The following is a 15,322-nucleotide window of genomic DNA, read 5'->3' on the forward strand; positions in this document are numbered from 1 at the left end:
GAATACAGGAACACAGTTCTACACCTCACTTTTCTATATTTCCCTTTTGCATGATCAAATTCAGGACCTTATGCTTATATTGCAAGTACGTTAAGTACTGAGCCATCTCCTTAGTTCTGTTTGATATCTTCAATTTAGAAATAAATCAGTCTTTTGATTTTGACTTTGATATATGTATAGATATGCATATACATGTTCAGGTACATATACATATACACACAAGCACACACATATTGATGGATAATGCTGGTAGATAGAATTAGTTTAATTTGAAATTCAATTTGGGTGTGTTCATTCATTCTGCAGTGAATGAATAAATCAGCATTCATGACTGTATATATGAGCGTGTGTTTCTGTGAATATTCACATACATGCATACAATTATATATATATATATTTCCTCATATATGCATGCTGATGCTTAATTTTCCCTCAATTTAAGACAACTCATACTGAAACATGCCCACAGATTTTATAAAGAGGAAATAAATTACCAATGTTTATGCAATTTCTCATTATAACTGATGTTTGTGAGCTGCCTGGTTTGTATACTTGGTGCTAAACTTAGGTTTCTCTGTGAGAGCAGCCTGCACTCTGAACTGCTGAGCCGGTTCTCCAGCCCCATGTACCTATTAGTATGTAGATATTTATGAGACAGTCACTGACTTCCAATCATGGCAAGAAGCATGTCTAAGGGAAGGACAGAAATATATCTTTGCATACATAATTTCCAGAAATATTAATATTAAATTTGTGTTATATAGTTTTTAATATAAATATATTTTTCTTTCTTCTTTTTCATTATTCAGAAATTTTCTATTCATTTTACACACTACCCACATATCTCCCTCTCTTCCCTCCTCTCACCCCACAGTCTTTCCTCCCAACCCACCCCCCCATTCCTCCCTCCTCCAAGTCAAGCCCTCGAATGGGGTGTCAGAAGAGCCTGGCACATTCAGTACAGATAGGTCTAAAGCCCTCCCCCTGCACCAAGGTTGTGTAAGGTGTCCCACCATAGGCACTGGGCTCCAAAAAGCCTGATCATGCACCAGTGATGGATCCTGATCCCACTGCCAAGGGTCCCCTTAAACAGTTCAATTTATTCAACTATCTCTCCTATAAAGAAGGCCTAGTGTGGTTCAGGGGGCTCCACAGCTATTAGTCCACAGTTCGTGAGTTCCCACTAGTTTGGTTTGGTTGTCTCTGTATGTTTTCCTATGGTGATCTTGATGCTTCTTGCTCATAGAATCCCTCTTCTCTCTCATTAACTGGACTCCTAGAGCTTGGCCTGGTGCTTGGCTATGGATCTCTGCATCTGCATCAATTAGTTACTGGATGAAGTCTCCCCAGTTTGTTCATGGAGATCTCATCTATTTCTCTTTCACAGTGTGATCCATGCATCCCTGTTAGGTTCTTCCTTATTAGCTAGATTCTCTGGAGCTTTAGTTTGTAGTCTGGGTATCGTTTGCTTTAAATCTAGTATCCACTAGAGTACATATCACGAGTGAGTACATATCATGTTTGTCCTTCTGAGTCTGGGTTACCTCACTCAGGGTAATATTTTCTAGTTCATCCATTTGCCTGCAAACCTCATGACGTAATTGATTTTTACTGCTGTGTAGTACTCCATTGTGTATATGTGCTACATTTTATTTATCCATTATTCAGTTGAGGGGAATCTAGGTTATTTCCACATTCTGGCTATATGAATAATGCTGCTTTGAACCTAGTTGAGCATGTGTCCTTGTGGTATGATTGAGCATTTCTTTGTTACATGCCCAAGAGTGGGATAGCTGGGTCTTGAGGAAGATTGATTCCCAATTTTCTGAAAAACTGTCATACTGATTTCCACAGTGGTTATATAAGTAGTTTTCCCACCAGCAGTGGAGGCATGTTCCCCTTGCTCCATATCCTCTCCAACATACACTATTATCAGTGTTTTTGATCTTAGCCATTCTGACAGGTGTAAGATGGTTTTGATTTGCATTTCCCTGATGACAAAGAGGTTGAACAATTTCTTAAATTCCTTTCATTCATTTGAGATACCTTGTCCTTTGCCCTATAAAACCTTTTCATCTTCAAGAGGTCCCATTTATTAATTGTTGCTCTGTCTGTGCTTCTGGTGTTGTATTTAGGAAGTGGTCTCCTGTGCCAGTGCATTCAAGACTACTTGCTGTGGGAAAATGCCCCTGTACACTGGTTTAATAAAATGCTGATTGGCCAGTTACCAGGCAGAAAGTCTAGGCAGAGTAAACAGATGAGGAGAATTCTGGAAAGAGGAAGGGCTGAGTCAAGAGTTGCCAGCCAGACACAAAGGAAGCAAGATAACAAGGAAGAACTGAGAAAAGGTACCAAGCCACATGGTTAAACATAGATAAGAATTATAGGTTAATTTAATTGTAAGAGATAGTCAGTAATAAGCCTGAGCATAGGCTAAGCAGTTATAATTAATATAAGCCTCTGTGTGTCTACTTGGGGGACATGAGTGGGAGAGATTTGTCCCTAACACCAGCCAGTCAGGACACTGGAAAATTTCCAACTATAACAATTTCCTACTTTTTCTTGTATCAAGTTCAGTATAACTGAATTTATTTTGAGGTCTTTGATGCACTTGGAATTGAATTTTATACATGGTGACAGATATGGATCTATTTGTAATCTTCTATGTGTTGACATCCAGTTATGCCAGCACCATTTGTTTAAGGTGCTTTCTTTTTTCCATTGTACAGTTTTGGCTTCTTTGTCAAAAATCTGATTTTTCATAGGTGTGTGGATTAATGTAAGGGTCTTCAATTCGATACCATTAATCTACATGTCAATTTTTATGCCAGTACCAAGCTGTTTTTATTACTATAGGTCTATAGTAGAGTTTGAAGTCCAGGATCATGATGCCTCCAAAGGTTGCTTTATTGTACAGGATTCTTTTAGCTCTCCTAGGTTTTTTGTTTTTTCCATATTAAATTGAGTATTTTTTCTTTCAAGGTCTGTGAAAAATTGTGTTGAGATTTTGATGAGGATTGCATTGAATTTGCAGATTGCTTTTGGGAAGATTGTCATTTTTTACTATGTTAATCCTATCTATCCATGAGCATGGGAGATCTGTCCAATTTCTGATATCTTCTTCAATTTCTTTTTTCAGAGATCTAAAGTTTTTGTGATACAGGTCTTTTATTTGCTTAGTTAGATTTACCCCAAGGCATTTTATATTATTTGTGACTATTGTAAAGGGTAATCTTTCTCTGATTTCTTTCTCAGCCTATTATCATTTGTATATAAAACAGCTCCTGATTTTTTTTTTGAGTTAATCTTGTATCTTGCCAAATTACTGAAGGATTATCAGCTGTAGGAGTTCCCTGGTAGATATTTTGGGTTCACTTATGTTTTTTTGTTTGTTTGTTTGGTTGGCTGGTTGGGAGACTTTATTTTGAAGATAGGATTTCTCTGTGTAGCTTTGGAGCCTGTTCTGGAACTCACTGTGTAGTCCAGGCTGGCCTTGAAATCACAGAGATCTGCCTGCCTCTGCCTCCCAAATGTTGGGATTAAAGGCATATGCCACCACACCCGGCCAGGTTGGAAAACTTTCAATGACTGTTTGTATATCCTTAGGGGTAATAGAGGTATTTAAATTGTTTGTCTGGTCTTGATTTAACTTTGATATGTGGTGCCTATCCAGAAAATTGTCCATTTCCTTTAGATTTTTCAATTTTGTGGAGTATAAGTTTTTGAAGTATGTCCTCGTGATTCTCTGGGTTTCCTCATTATCTTTTTTTATGTCTCCCTTTTCACTTTTGATTTTCTTAATTTGGATGCTCTCTCTCTCTCTCTCTGCCTTTTGGTTAGTCTGTATAAGACTGTCTATCTTGTTGATTTTCTCAAAGAACCAACTCTGTGTTTCATTGATTTTTTGTATTGTTTTCTTTGTTTCTATTTTATTGATTTCAGCTCTCAAATAATTATTTCCTGGCATCTATTCCTCCTTGGTAGGTTTGCTTCTTTTTGCTCTAGAGCTTTCAGGTATGGTGTTAAGTCACTAATATGAGATTTCTCTGTCTTCTTTATGTGAGCATTAATGCTATGAATTTTCCTCTTTTCACTGCATTAATGGTGTCTCATAAGTTTGGGTATGTAGTACATAGATTTTCATTGGATTCTAGGAAGTCTTTAATTTCTTTCTTATTTTTTCCTTGACACAGTGTTGATTCAGTGGGACATTATTCAGTTTCCATGAGATTGTAGGTTTTCTCTAACTTTTGTTGTTGTTGAAATCTAGCTTTAAGCCATGGCAGTCTGAGAAAATACCTGAGGTTATTCTATTTTTTGTGTGTGTCTGTTAAGATTTGCTTTGTAACCAAGCATGTGGTTGATTTTAGAGAAGGTTCCATGGTGTGCTGAGAAGAAGGTATATTCTTTAGTGTTAGGGTGGAATGTTGTATAGAGATCTATTAAGTCCATTTGAGTCATAATATCTGTTAATTCCCTTATTTCTCTGTTAAGCTTTTGTCAGGCAGACCTGCCCATTGGTGAGAGTGGGGTGTTGCAGTCTCCCATTACTACTCCCATTACTGTGGGATTTGATGTGTGATTTAAGCTTTATAATTTTTTTTTTTACAAATGTGTGTGCTCTTGTATTTGGGGGCATTAATATTCAGAATTGAGACTATATCTTGGATTTTTCCAGTGATAAATATGTAATGTCTTTCCTGATCTCTTTTAATTGACTTTAGTTTGAAGTCTATTTTATTAGATACTAGTATAGCTACACCAGCTTGCTTCTTAAGCTCATTTGACTGAAAAGTCTTTTCCCAGCCTTTTATTTTATTTATTATTTTGAGCTAGTGTCTTCTTTGAAGTTGAGGTGTGTTTCTTATATGCAGCAGAAGGATGGAACCTGACTTCATATCCATTGTGTTATCCGGTGTCTTTTTATAGGTGAATTAAATCCATTGATATTAAGGGATATTAATGACCAGGGATTGTTAATTCCTGTTATTTTTTGATGGTGGTGTGTTTGTATTTCTCTTTTTTTTGGATTTACTGCTGCAGGGTTAAATATTTCATGTGTTTTTGTGGGAATATCTGACTGCCTTAGATTGACATTTTCCTTCTAGTGCTTTCTGTAGAACAGGATTTGTGGATATGTATTGATTAAATCTGGTTTTGTCTTGAAATGCCTTGTTCACTCCATCTATGGTGACTGAAAGTTTTGCTGGTATATTAGTCTAGGCTGGCATCTATGGTCTCTCTGTGTCTGCATTACATATGTCCAGGATATTCTGGCTTTCAAAGGCTCCATTGAGAAATCAGGTGTTAGCTGGGCGGTGGTGGCACATGCCTTTAATCCCAGCACTTGGGAGGCAGAACCAGGTGGATCTCTGTGAATTTGAGGCCAGCCTGGGCTACCAAGTGAGTTCCAGGAGAGGCGCAAAGCTGCACAGAGAAACCCTGTCTTGAAAAACCAAAAAAAAAAGAGAGAGAAATAAGGTGTTATTCTGATGGATCTGCCTTTGTAAGTCACTTTGCCTTTGGCCTTTGCTGTTCTTAATATTCTTTCTTTATTCTATATGTTTAGTGGTTTAACTATTATGTATTGAGGGGGCTTTTGGGGGGATCTAGTCTGTTTGGTGTTCTATAGGCTTCTTGTATCTTCATAGGTATTACCTTCTTTATGTTGGGAAAGTTTTCTTTCATGATTTTGTTGAAAATATTTTCTGTGCCTTCGAGTTGGTATTTTTCTCCTTCTTCTATCACAATTATTCGTAGGTTTGGTCTTTTCATGGTGTTTTAGATTCCCTGGACATTTTTGTGTTATGACGTTTTTGGCTTTAATGTTTTCTTTGAGTGAAGAATATATTTCCTTTACATTATCTTCAATGCCAGAGATTCTCTCTTCCATCTCTTGTATTCTGTTGTTTATGCTTGCATCTTTGTTTCCTGTTCATTTACTCAGACTTTCTATTTCCAGCATTCTCTCAGTTTGTGTCTTATTGTCTTTATTTCAGTTTTCAAATCTTGAACTGTTTCCTTCACCTGTTTAATTGCTTTTTATAGGTTTTCTTTAAGGGATTTATTAATTTCTTCCATTTTTGGTTTGTCTTTCCTCAATTTCTTTAAGGGAATTTTCATTTTCTCTTTAAAGACCTCTGTCATCTTCTTAAAATCATTTTTTCAGGTCAATTTATTCTGCTTTTTCTGCATTGGGATGTTCAAGTCTTGCTGATGGAGAACCACTAGGTTCTAGTGTTGCCATATTGGTCTTTATATTGTTGACTATATTTTTGCACTGGTGTCTACTCATCTCTTCCTCTACTTGGTTTAGTTGGTGTCTGTGTCTGTGGGAGAGTCTCTTGGTTTGATTGATACTGTTGGTCCAATGGGAACTCTTGTTCTATTCAGAGCTCTTGGTCCAATTGGTACTGATGGACTCTGTGTCTCAGGGAGCAGCTGTGGTTTCAAAAGGTGAGAGGTTTTAGGGGTGGGGCTTTTACTTATCGGGTCTAGTGGGGGATGGTGGTAGTCTGACCTGCCTGCAAGAGACCTGCCTTCTGGCCTCAAACTGGGACTGCAATGGGTGGTGGTGTGGGGGTGCAGGAATGTGTCCCTGTGCCCAAAGCCTAGAGATTGGGGTGATCGGCTATGAGAACAAAGACTCACGTCTTAGTCTAATCTGCACTGGTAGACTCTCAGAAGTATAGCTGTTTAGTGATTAACTAAGAAGGCAATTGAGGAAAATTCTAAGTGATGATATCACTAATGTTTGGAAGAAAAAACAGCACTATTTTGAATATGGGGAGTTAAGGATAAAAGTCACAGTAATGGATCATAATTCAGCGTCTATGGATATCAACATATGATGGTGTCAGGAGAAGCTGTGGCCATCCACCAATGGCTATACATTCTTTCATGTGAAATCTAAATCAGATTGAATGGTTGTGACTACAAGCTGGGAAGGTAAAGGTAGAAATGGATAGAGAAGTCTGACTGGGTTTATGTCTGACAACTCAGCTGTTTCACATTTCATACAAGGAAAAATTTTTGGCATGCTGTCTCACAGGAGAGAATATATAGATGTCCTACACATTTCACAAAGCTCGCAGAAGTTAGTCACAGTTGGGACACCATAAAGAAAATTTGAACTTTTAGCATCAGAAAGTGTGACAATTTCAACTCTACATCCTACACTACTGTATGGAGACTTCACAGTGACTCATAAATATATACAATTTTCAGTGTCTGCTTGTAGTTTAAGTAGTTTAGCTTAAAAATATTTTAAGGCTGTGACTGATGCACAAAATTACAATGATTTTTTTTTTCTGTGTTGCCCTCAGACTCCTCAATCTGTATGTACACAGAGCTGTGGTCCAGGTTTCTGGAAAATTCTAGAAGATGAAAGACCGATCTGCTGTTTTTCTTGTATGCTTTGTCCAGAGAATTACATTTCCAACCAGACAGGTAGAGAATTAATACTTTCCTCAATCTGCTTGTGAATGTACAAGGAGAAAACTAAGACATGACCGTGGTGTTGTGATGCAGCACGGTTCTCCATATCTTTTCCACTCATCCCCATATTCATTAATAATCACTGCTGATGCCACACAATGTGTGAACATTTTAGTGGCAGCCCTCATGTTATTGTGTCATCTGTATCCCCAATTCCCAAAACTGCCTTTCATTACATGGTAGTTTTATCTCAGCTCTTGCAGTGATGCATGCGATGTACTGCCAGATAATATGAGGTGTGCAAGTGTCCAGGATGCATGTGTATTCCTTGAATAAATGAATCCAATGATTCTTTCCTGAAAATAAGTCCTGTACAAGTACATGTGGGGCTGTTTCTTAAATGTACCATACATAGAATTAATTTTTCAACACTTACAGTTTTCATTTAGAATATCAAACAGAGTATGGAAAAACAAGTCTTTGTAAAGGAAGGTCAAGCTGCATGTAGATCTTTGTCTGGAATGGTGGTTAGCCCTGATATCATATATACAGCTAATATTATCCTGACATAACAGGTGGTATTTAGGAATACATGCATGCATGTACACACACAAATCAACAATTAATGAAAAAGAGGAATAAATGTAATAGAAAACAAGGCTATGTTGAGTCCAGGAGAGAGATTAGAGGAAAAATGAGAAGAGAGGTAATGAGGTAATTATATTACAATTTAAATAATGAAAGATAACAAAAATAAAAATTGGTGAAAGTAAAATATGAAATTCTGATAGTGATTACAATCTACTATCTTACTACTGGCTTCAATAAAACCAACACTTAAGGAATTATGTAACAAATGGAATGTGTTATCACAACAAATGAAAGTCGGGGAGACTAATTAAATAGAATTTAGTTTTCTAAAACTAATGTTACCATAGGTTAAATTATTGGCAGAGTGCTCTGTGATTGTCATCATCATAAGGGCAGGATAACTGGAAATATCTAATTCCTTAGTGGATGTCTTCAGATAAACAAAAGGTCATTAAAATAACTCTTTCTGATTATTTTGATGTGGGTGTGCATGTGTGCATGCATGTATGTGCCATAGCTCACATGTGGAGGACAGAGGAAACCTTTGTGGAGCTGGGGCATCTTTCTTGACTTTAGAATGTGTTTAGAATTCAGATTCAGGTTATCAGTTTTGCATGGTAAGCCCTTTTCTCTACAGAGTTATATATATATATACTAATACCTACCCTGACTCTTAGAGCAATTGATACATCAAGTGTTTGTTTTTTGTTTCCTTTTCTTTTGATTTTGAAATTATAATGAAATTGTGTTATTTCTCTTTCCTTTTCCTTGATGTTAAACGTGTCATATACACCATATTACTCTCTTTCACATTAATAGCCTCTTTTTTATTAATTGGTTTACAATCATATATGTATACATATGAATTACTAATATAACTGGATTATTCTGTATGAAATTACTTGCATATATGTTCTTAGGGCTGACCATTTTGTTTTGAGTGACAAACTGTGCTCTTCCCTGGGGAAGACCATTTCTTCCTCTCTCAATATTTTGTAGTTGCATCTTGTTCTTTGGGTAGGGTTGGGGCATTGTGGTCATTTTCCTGAATACTTTGGCATGTCTGATGCTGTTGTCCCTGATCAGTTCTACATATCTAGGTGGTCATGTTGGTAGGGCTTATGGGTTTAGCTTATGATGTTACTAGGAGATACAATCCCACAGAAAATCCCTGAACTTGCAATTCTTACCATCTTTCCACAAGCTAATCTGAAAATGTTCTGTGAGCCTTAGGTTTGGGAATGATATTGGAGACTTATCCACTGGAGATGCCCTCCACAAATTTGCATTTGATTGGTCCATAATGGTCTCATCTGTTGTGCAGAGAAGTTTTCTTGCCAGGGGTGTGTGTGGTGAAGACTACAATTATCTGTGGGTATCAGCACAAACATTACAGATTGTTGTTACAGATTATGCTGGTTTAGTAAATTAGTAATAATCATGACTTCACTATCACTGAGTACTTAGGTTTCAGGCATAGGAATGGTTTCTTTATTGTTGAGTGGGTCTTGAGTCCTATTTAAAGAGCTGTTGAATACTGTCAAGGTATGCATGCCACTACCACACCCTTAGGGTTTTGTGCTATGCTGGTCATTGATATGGCTCTTAGTGGACATAGCAGGCTAGGACTGTTGGTTGTCTCCATCATTTGGAAGCTTTCATGATGTCTTCTGGTACTGTGAAACCAGTCCTCAGGGAAAGGCCATTCATGTAAGTTCTACCTCAAGGGTCTCTGGGCTCTGTTTCTGAAGTACATGGTGTTGTCAGCAGTAGGGACTCTCTTTTCAAATCTGCATGGTGAACAAAGGCAACAGCGACAGGTGGTATGCTTTGGGAACCCTTCACCAACCCTGGGCGACAACTCCAAAGGAAGCTTCTCACGCCTAGTGTTGTGTTCATAGTCTTGTTCTTGGATGGAGGAGCTTCAGCCCAGAGGAGAAAGGTTTACTAGAACTATTTGTACCAGTATAAAGAGAATTGATGGCATTGTAGAGTTTTTCTAGGTACAGTAATATTATGAGTCTTTGTGGCTTTTCAGACATCCTTACTGATATTTTAGCACCTCCCTCCTTGTTCTGTATTTACTTCCCTTCCTCTTCCCTAAAGTTCCCTCATCCCCTTTTTCCTTTTCGATCACATCACTTATTCCAGGCATCCTTACTGTTATTTCACTCTCTTCCCTCCTTTACCTGTATTTATCTCCCTCTTACCTTCATGATTAGAGTCTCCCTCTTTTTGCATTTCCACCTTCTTATCATTCCTTCTCTGCTACTCCATTCTGTTATTCCCCAGCTCCTGCAGTGGTCCTGCTCAGTTTCCTGTCTTCTGCAGTTTCTCCAAGACATGTACTCACATCTGAAGATTTGGACATAGATCTCAGATGAGAAAGAACACATCTTGGTGGGTCAGGGCTGTTTGACTCAATATACTCTTTTCTAGTTCCACCCACATATCCACAATGTTTATGATTTCATTTTTCTTTATACTCAAATGGTTTTCCATGGATTATGTGTATCACAGTTTTATTATCCACCAGTCAGTTCTAGATTATTTAGATGTTTTTCTGTTTCCTAACTGCTGTAAACAAAGCCACATTGCACATGCAGAGCAGATACCTGTGGAGCAGGATGTGGAGTCCTAGGGACGTAAGACAAGGAGTGGTACTGCTGGGTCATATGGCAGAATTACTTTTCCCATGCTGATTTCCAAAGTGGCTGCCCCAGTTACAATCTCACCATAAATGAATGAGGATTTCCTTTTCCTCTGTGTCACTCAAGCACTTGTCAGTTGTTCTGTGGATCTTTATATTCTTCCTGGGGTAACATGAAATCTAAAGTTGTTTTCATTTGTGTTTCCATAATTGCTAAGGATAACAAACTTTTTGAATTATTTCTTAGCCATTTTATTTCCAACTGAAACTCTCTTTTCAGACCCAAGAATCATTTCTTATAAAATAGGTCATTTGTTTTTTAAAACTTTGTGTTTTTTTTTCACTTCTTTGTATATTCTGGATATCAATCCAATGTCAGATATATACCCGGCAATAATCCTCTCCCATTCTGCAGGCTTTATCCCCACTTAGTTGACTGTTTCTTTGGCTGTAAAGAGGCATTTTATTTCATGAAGTCCTACTTTTCAGTTGTTAGCATTAATTCTTAGTCAAACAGAGTCCTGTTCAGAAAGTCTTTTCCTGAACCTGGATCATGGAAACTTTTGATTATGTTTTCTTCTAACAATTTCAGTGTTCCTGTTTTCAGGTTCAGGTCTTTGATCCTTTGGAGTTAGAATTTGCAAAGGTGCTAGATATGGGTGTAATTTCATTTTTCTACTTGTGGAACTCCAGTTTTTCTAAGAACATGTCTTCATGATGCTTTCAATTCTCTATCTTGTTTTTAGTGTCTTTATTGAATATTAAATGACTAATCTAACAGGTGCTCAAGTTTGGGTTTTGGATTTATGCATTGGTCTACAGGTATATTTTTCTGCCAATGCCATTTTTTTTTTTACTGTGCCTCTGTAATATATCCTAAAATTCAGAATGGTAATCCTTCTTTCATTGTTATTTTTTATTTAGTATTATTTTGGCCTCCTTGGTGTATTGAATTTTGGTAGAGTTTTTTTTTTCTATCTGCAACAAATTAGATTAAGATTTTGATTGGGTTTGCATCGAATTTATAAATAGCTTTTTTGGTACAATGTTCATTTTCATAAAGTTAATTCTATCAATCTGTGAACACAAGATGGTATGTTTTTTTTCTTTTTCTACTATCTTTTCCTGGTTTCTTCAGAGGTTTAAAATTCTCCTGTCAATGCTCTATGCTTCCTTGCTTAGATTTATTCCTAAGTAATTTATTTTCTTTAGGAAAATTGTGAATGGGAGTCTGTTCATGATCTCCTTTCTATGCTTGTTGTTATTGCATAATAAAAGACATTGATTTGTGCAAGATGATTCTGTATCCTGTGAAATGGCTGTATTTATTAATCATTTCAAGAATTTTTGTGGTGTATTTTCAGGAGATCTCTAGTGTATAATACCATATCATCTGACCTCTTTCTCTATTTGTATTCTTTTACTTTTCTTGCCTTATTGCTCCAACTAATACTCTGAGTACAATATTGAAAAGGAGTGGGAGTGGTGGACTTAGTTGTCTGATTTCTTACTTCAGTGGAATTGCTTTAAGCTTTTCTCCATTGAGAATGATATTGCCTGTGAGTTTCTTATATATTACTTTATTGTGTTGACACATGTTCCCTCTTTCTGTATGTTGTCTAGAACATTTATGATAAAGGGAGTTGAATTTTGTCACCTTTTTTCATCAATTGATATGTTCATGTGACTTCTGTCTATAATCCATTTATGTGGATTTTACATTTATCTTTAAAATCAAGATATGTTTCTTGTAGAGAACAGGCAGATGAATTTTGTGTTATGATCCATTCAGCTAGTCCACATTTTTAAATGAAGAATTGAGGCCATTGATATTTAAAATATTGTAGAAACTTGTGTTATTTGTGGTCACCGTGCTGTTGAAATTTGTTGTTTTCTGTGTTCTCAGTGGTGTTTTATGTTGTAATAATTATGTCTTTTTATTTCTTTCCATCATCTCTCTGCTATGGTCATTGCTTTCTTCAGTCTCAAATATTATTTCCTATATTTTCTTTAGTTCTGGTTTGATGGATATGATTTTGTAGGCTATTTATGTCTTGAAAAGTTTTTATTTTTCCCTCAGTAAGGCAGATAATTCGATGGGTACATTTCTCTAGGCTGGCCAACATAGCCTTTCAGGACTTGACATGCTTTGCTCTAGGCTTTTCTGACTCCCATGGATTCCATTTAGAAATCAACTTTGATTCTCTTGGATTTTCATTTATATTTACCTTGTGTTTTGTTTTCTCTTGTAGCTTTTAACACACTTATTATTATGTTTTTTGTTATAATTAAAAATTATTGTAAAATATTTTTCTTTGTTAGTGTTTTAGTAATAATATGCTGTAGGGATTTTCCTTTCTGGTCTTGTCTATTGGTGTACTCTGTACTTCTATATATTTGGATGTATCTTGCCATTTACTCCTCTTGATTAGGCCTTCTTCTCTTTGTTCTATAGCTTTCAAGTGTGTCGTTAAGTTTCTGGTTTGAAAATTCTCTAGTTTCTTTATGCAGGCACTTGGTGCTATGAATCTCTTAGTACTGCTTTCATGGTGTCCCATCAGTTTACCTATGTTGTGTGTTCATTTTCATTGAATTCTAGGAAGGCTTTAATTTCTTTCTTTATTTCTTCCTTGACCCAGTAGTCATCTTTAGTGAACTGTTCAGTTTCCCCAAGTTTGTAGGCTTTATCTTGCTTAATCCATGGTGGTCTGATAGGATTCAGAGGATTATTTCAATATTTTTATCATTACGGAGATTTGCCATGTGCCCAAGTATATGGTCAATTTTGAAGAAGGTTCTATGAGGTGCTGAGAAGAAGATATATTCTTTTGTGTTTGGGTGAAATGTTTTGTAGATGCCTGATAGGTCCATTTGAGTCATAATGTCTGTTAATTCAATTATTTCTTTGTTTAGTTTCTATCTGGATGGCCTATACAATGGTGAGTGTGTGGTGTTGAGGTTTCCCACTATTAATGTATGGGGTTCGATGTGTGATGTAAGCTTTAGAAATGTTTCTTTCACAAATGCCATAAATGTGCATTTGAGGCATAGATATTCAAAATCGAGATGTCATCCTGGTGGATTTTTCCAATCATGAACTTCCTTCTCCATCTCTTTTGACTAACCTATGCTGTTACATATTAAGATAGTTCCATCATCTTGCTTCTTAGGTCTATTTGATTGGAAAATATATTTTCAATCATTTACTCGGATGGAATATCTACCTTTAATGTCGAGGTATGTTTCTTGTATACAACAGAAGGATGGATCCTATTTTATATCCATTCTGATGGATGGATACAAAATGCAGCCAGTGTGTTTTTATTGGGGAATGTAGTCCATTGATGTTGAGAGATATTAATAACCAGTGATTGTAACTGTTGTTATTATGTTGCTGGTGCTGGTGATAGTAGTGTGTGTGTGTGTGTTTTCCTTCTTTTGATTTTGTTGATGAAAGATTAACTATTGCTAGTGTATTTGTGGGTGTTATTTAACTTACTTGGGTTAGAATTTTCCTTTGAGTACCATCTATAGGACTGGATTTGTTGGTAGGTATTGTTTAAATTTGACTTCTGGTTTTTAAATCTATGGTGATTCATAGTTTCACTGGGTGTATTAGTCTGGGTTGTCATCTGTTGTCTCTTAACATCTAAAAGACATCTGTTTATGCCCTTCTGGGGTTTGGTATCTCTGTTGAGAAGTCATGTGTGATTGTTATAGGCCAGCCTTTATATTTTACTTGGCCTTTTTTCCCTTGCAGCTTTTAGTAGTCTTTCTTTGTTCTGTACATGTAGTGTTTTGATTATTATGTGACATGAGGACTTTCTTTTCTGATATAATCTATTTGTTTTTGTATGCTTTTTCTAAGATTCTTGTACCTTTATAGGCATGTCTTTAAGTAATGGAAAGTTTCTTCTATGATTTTTTAAATATATTTTCTAGGTTTTTATGCTGAGATTCTTCTCTTTTTTCTTTTCTGATTATTACTGGATTTGGTCATTTTACAGTGTCCCAGATTTCCTTGATGTTTTGTGTTATGAGTTTTTTAGATTGAGTATTTTCTTTGCCCAATGAAACTACTTCTTTTGCATTCAACATCTTGTATCTCTTGTATTCTATTGGTGCTGCTTGTATCTGTAGTTCACATTTGCTCACTCAGATTGTTCTTTTTCTTGAAATTATTAAGTTTCTGGTTTTGCTATTGCTTCTATTTCAATTTTCATGCCATGGATATTTTTTCTACTTGCTTGTTTTATTCTTGGATTTCTTGACATTCTTTAAGGGATTTGTTAATTTCATCTTATTTTTCATTTACCTTTTCATCAATTTATTTAAAGGAGTTTTTCATTTCTTCCTTAAGAACTTCTATAATATTCAATAAAGTTGTTTCAAGGTCATTTTCTTTGCTTTGGCAAAAGAGATATTCAGGTCTTGATATCACAGGATGGATGGCTTTTGTGGGGTCACATTGCTTTAGCTGTTGTTTATTGTATTTTTTCACTGGCATTTAGGCATCTGTGTTTGGAATGTAGATAAACAAGAATGGGCTGAGTCTAAGTGTAAGAGCTAGTCAGTGGTAGGCCTGAGTTAATGGCCATACAGTTATAATGGCAAAAGTTATAATGGCAAAAGAGATATTCAGGT

At 36.2% G+C, this 15,322-nt stretch overlaps 1 protein-coding gene and 1 pseudogene across 2 annotated transcripts in view; both read left to right on the forward strand.

The window, feature by feature from the left end:
• The window catches only part of LOC143270531 (vomeronasal type-2 receptor 116-like), a 38,207-nt pseudogene that overhangs the window by 21,225 nt on the left and 1,660 nt on the right, over positions 1–15,322 (forward strand). The window contains exon 5 of the transcript XR_013047724.1: positions 7,326–7,449. The product of XR_013047724.1 is annotated as a vomeronasal type-2 receptor 116-like (transcript). The remainder of the gene's footprint in view (positions 1–7,325; positions 7,450–15,322) is intronic.
• The window catches only part of LOC102916305 (vomeronasal type-2 receptor 116-like), a 92,436-nt gene that overhangs the window by 392 nt on the left and 76,722 nt on the right, over positions 1–15,322 (forward strand). Inside the window, exon 2 of the mRNA XM_076560379.1 lies at positions 7,326–7,449. The gene's annotated coding sequence lies outside the window, so the exon portion shown is untranslated. The remainder of the gene's footprint in view (positions 1–7,325; positions 7,450–15,322) is intronic.

This window comes from Peromyscus maniculatus, chromosome 23 (genome assembly GCF_049852395.1).
Source record: "Peromyscus maniculatus bairdii isolate BWxNUB_F1_BW_parent chromosome 23, HU_Pman_BW_mat_3.1, whole genome shotgun sequence".
Lineage (NCBI taxonomy): Eukaryota > Metazoa > Chordata > Mammalia > Rodentia > Cricetidae > Peromyscus > Peromyscus maniculatus.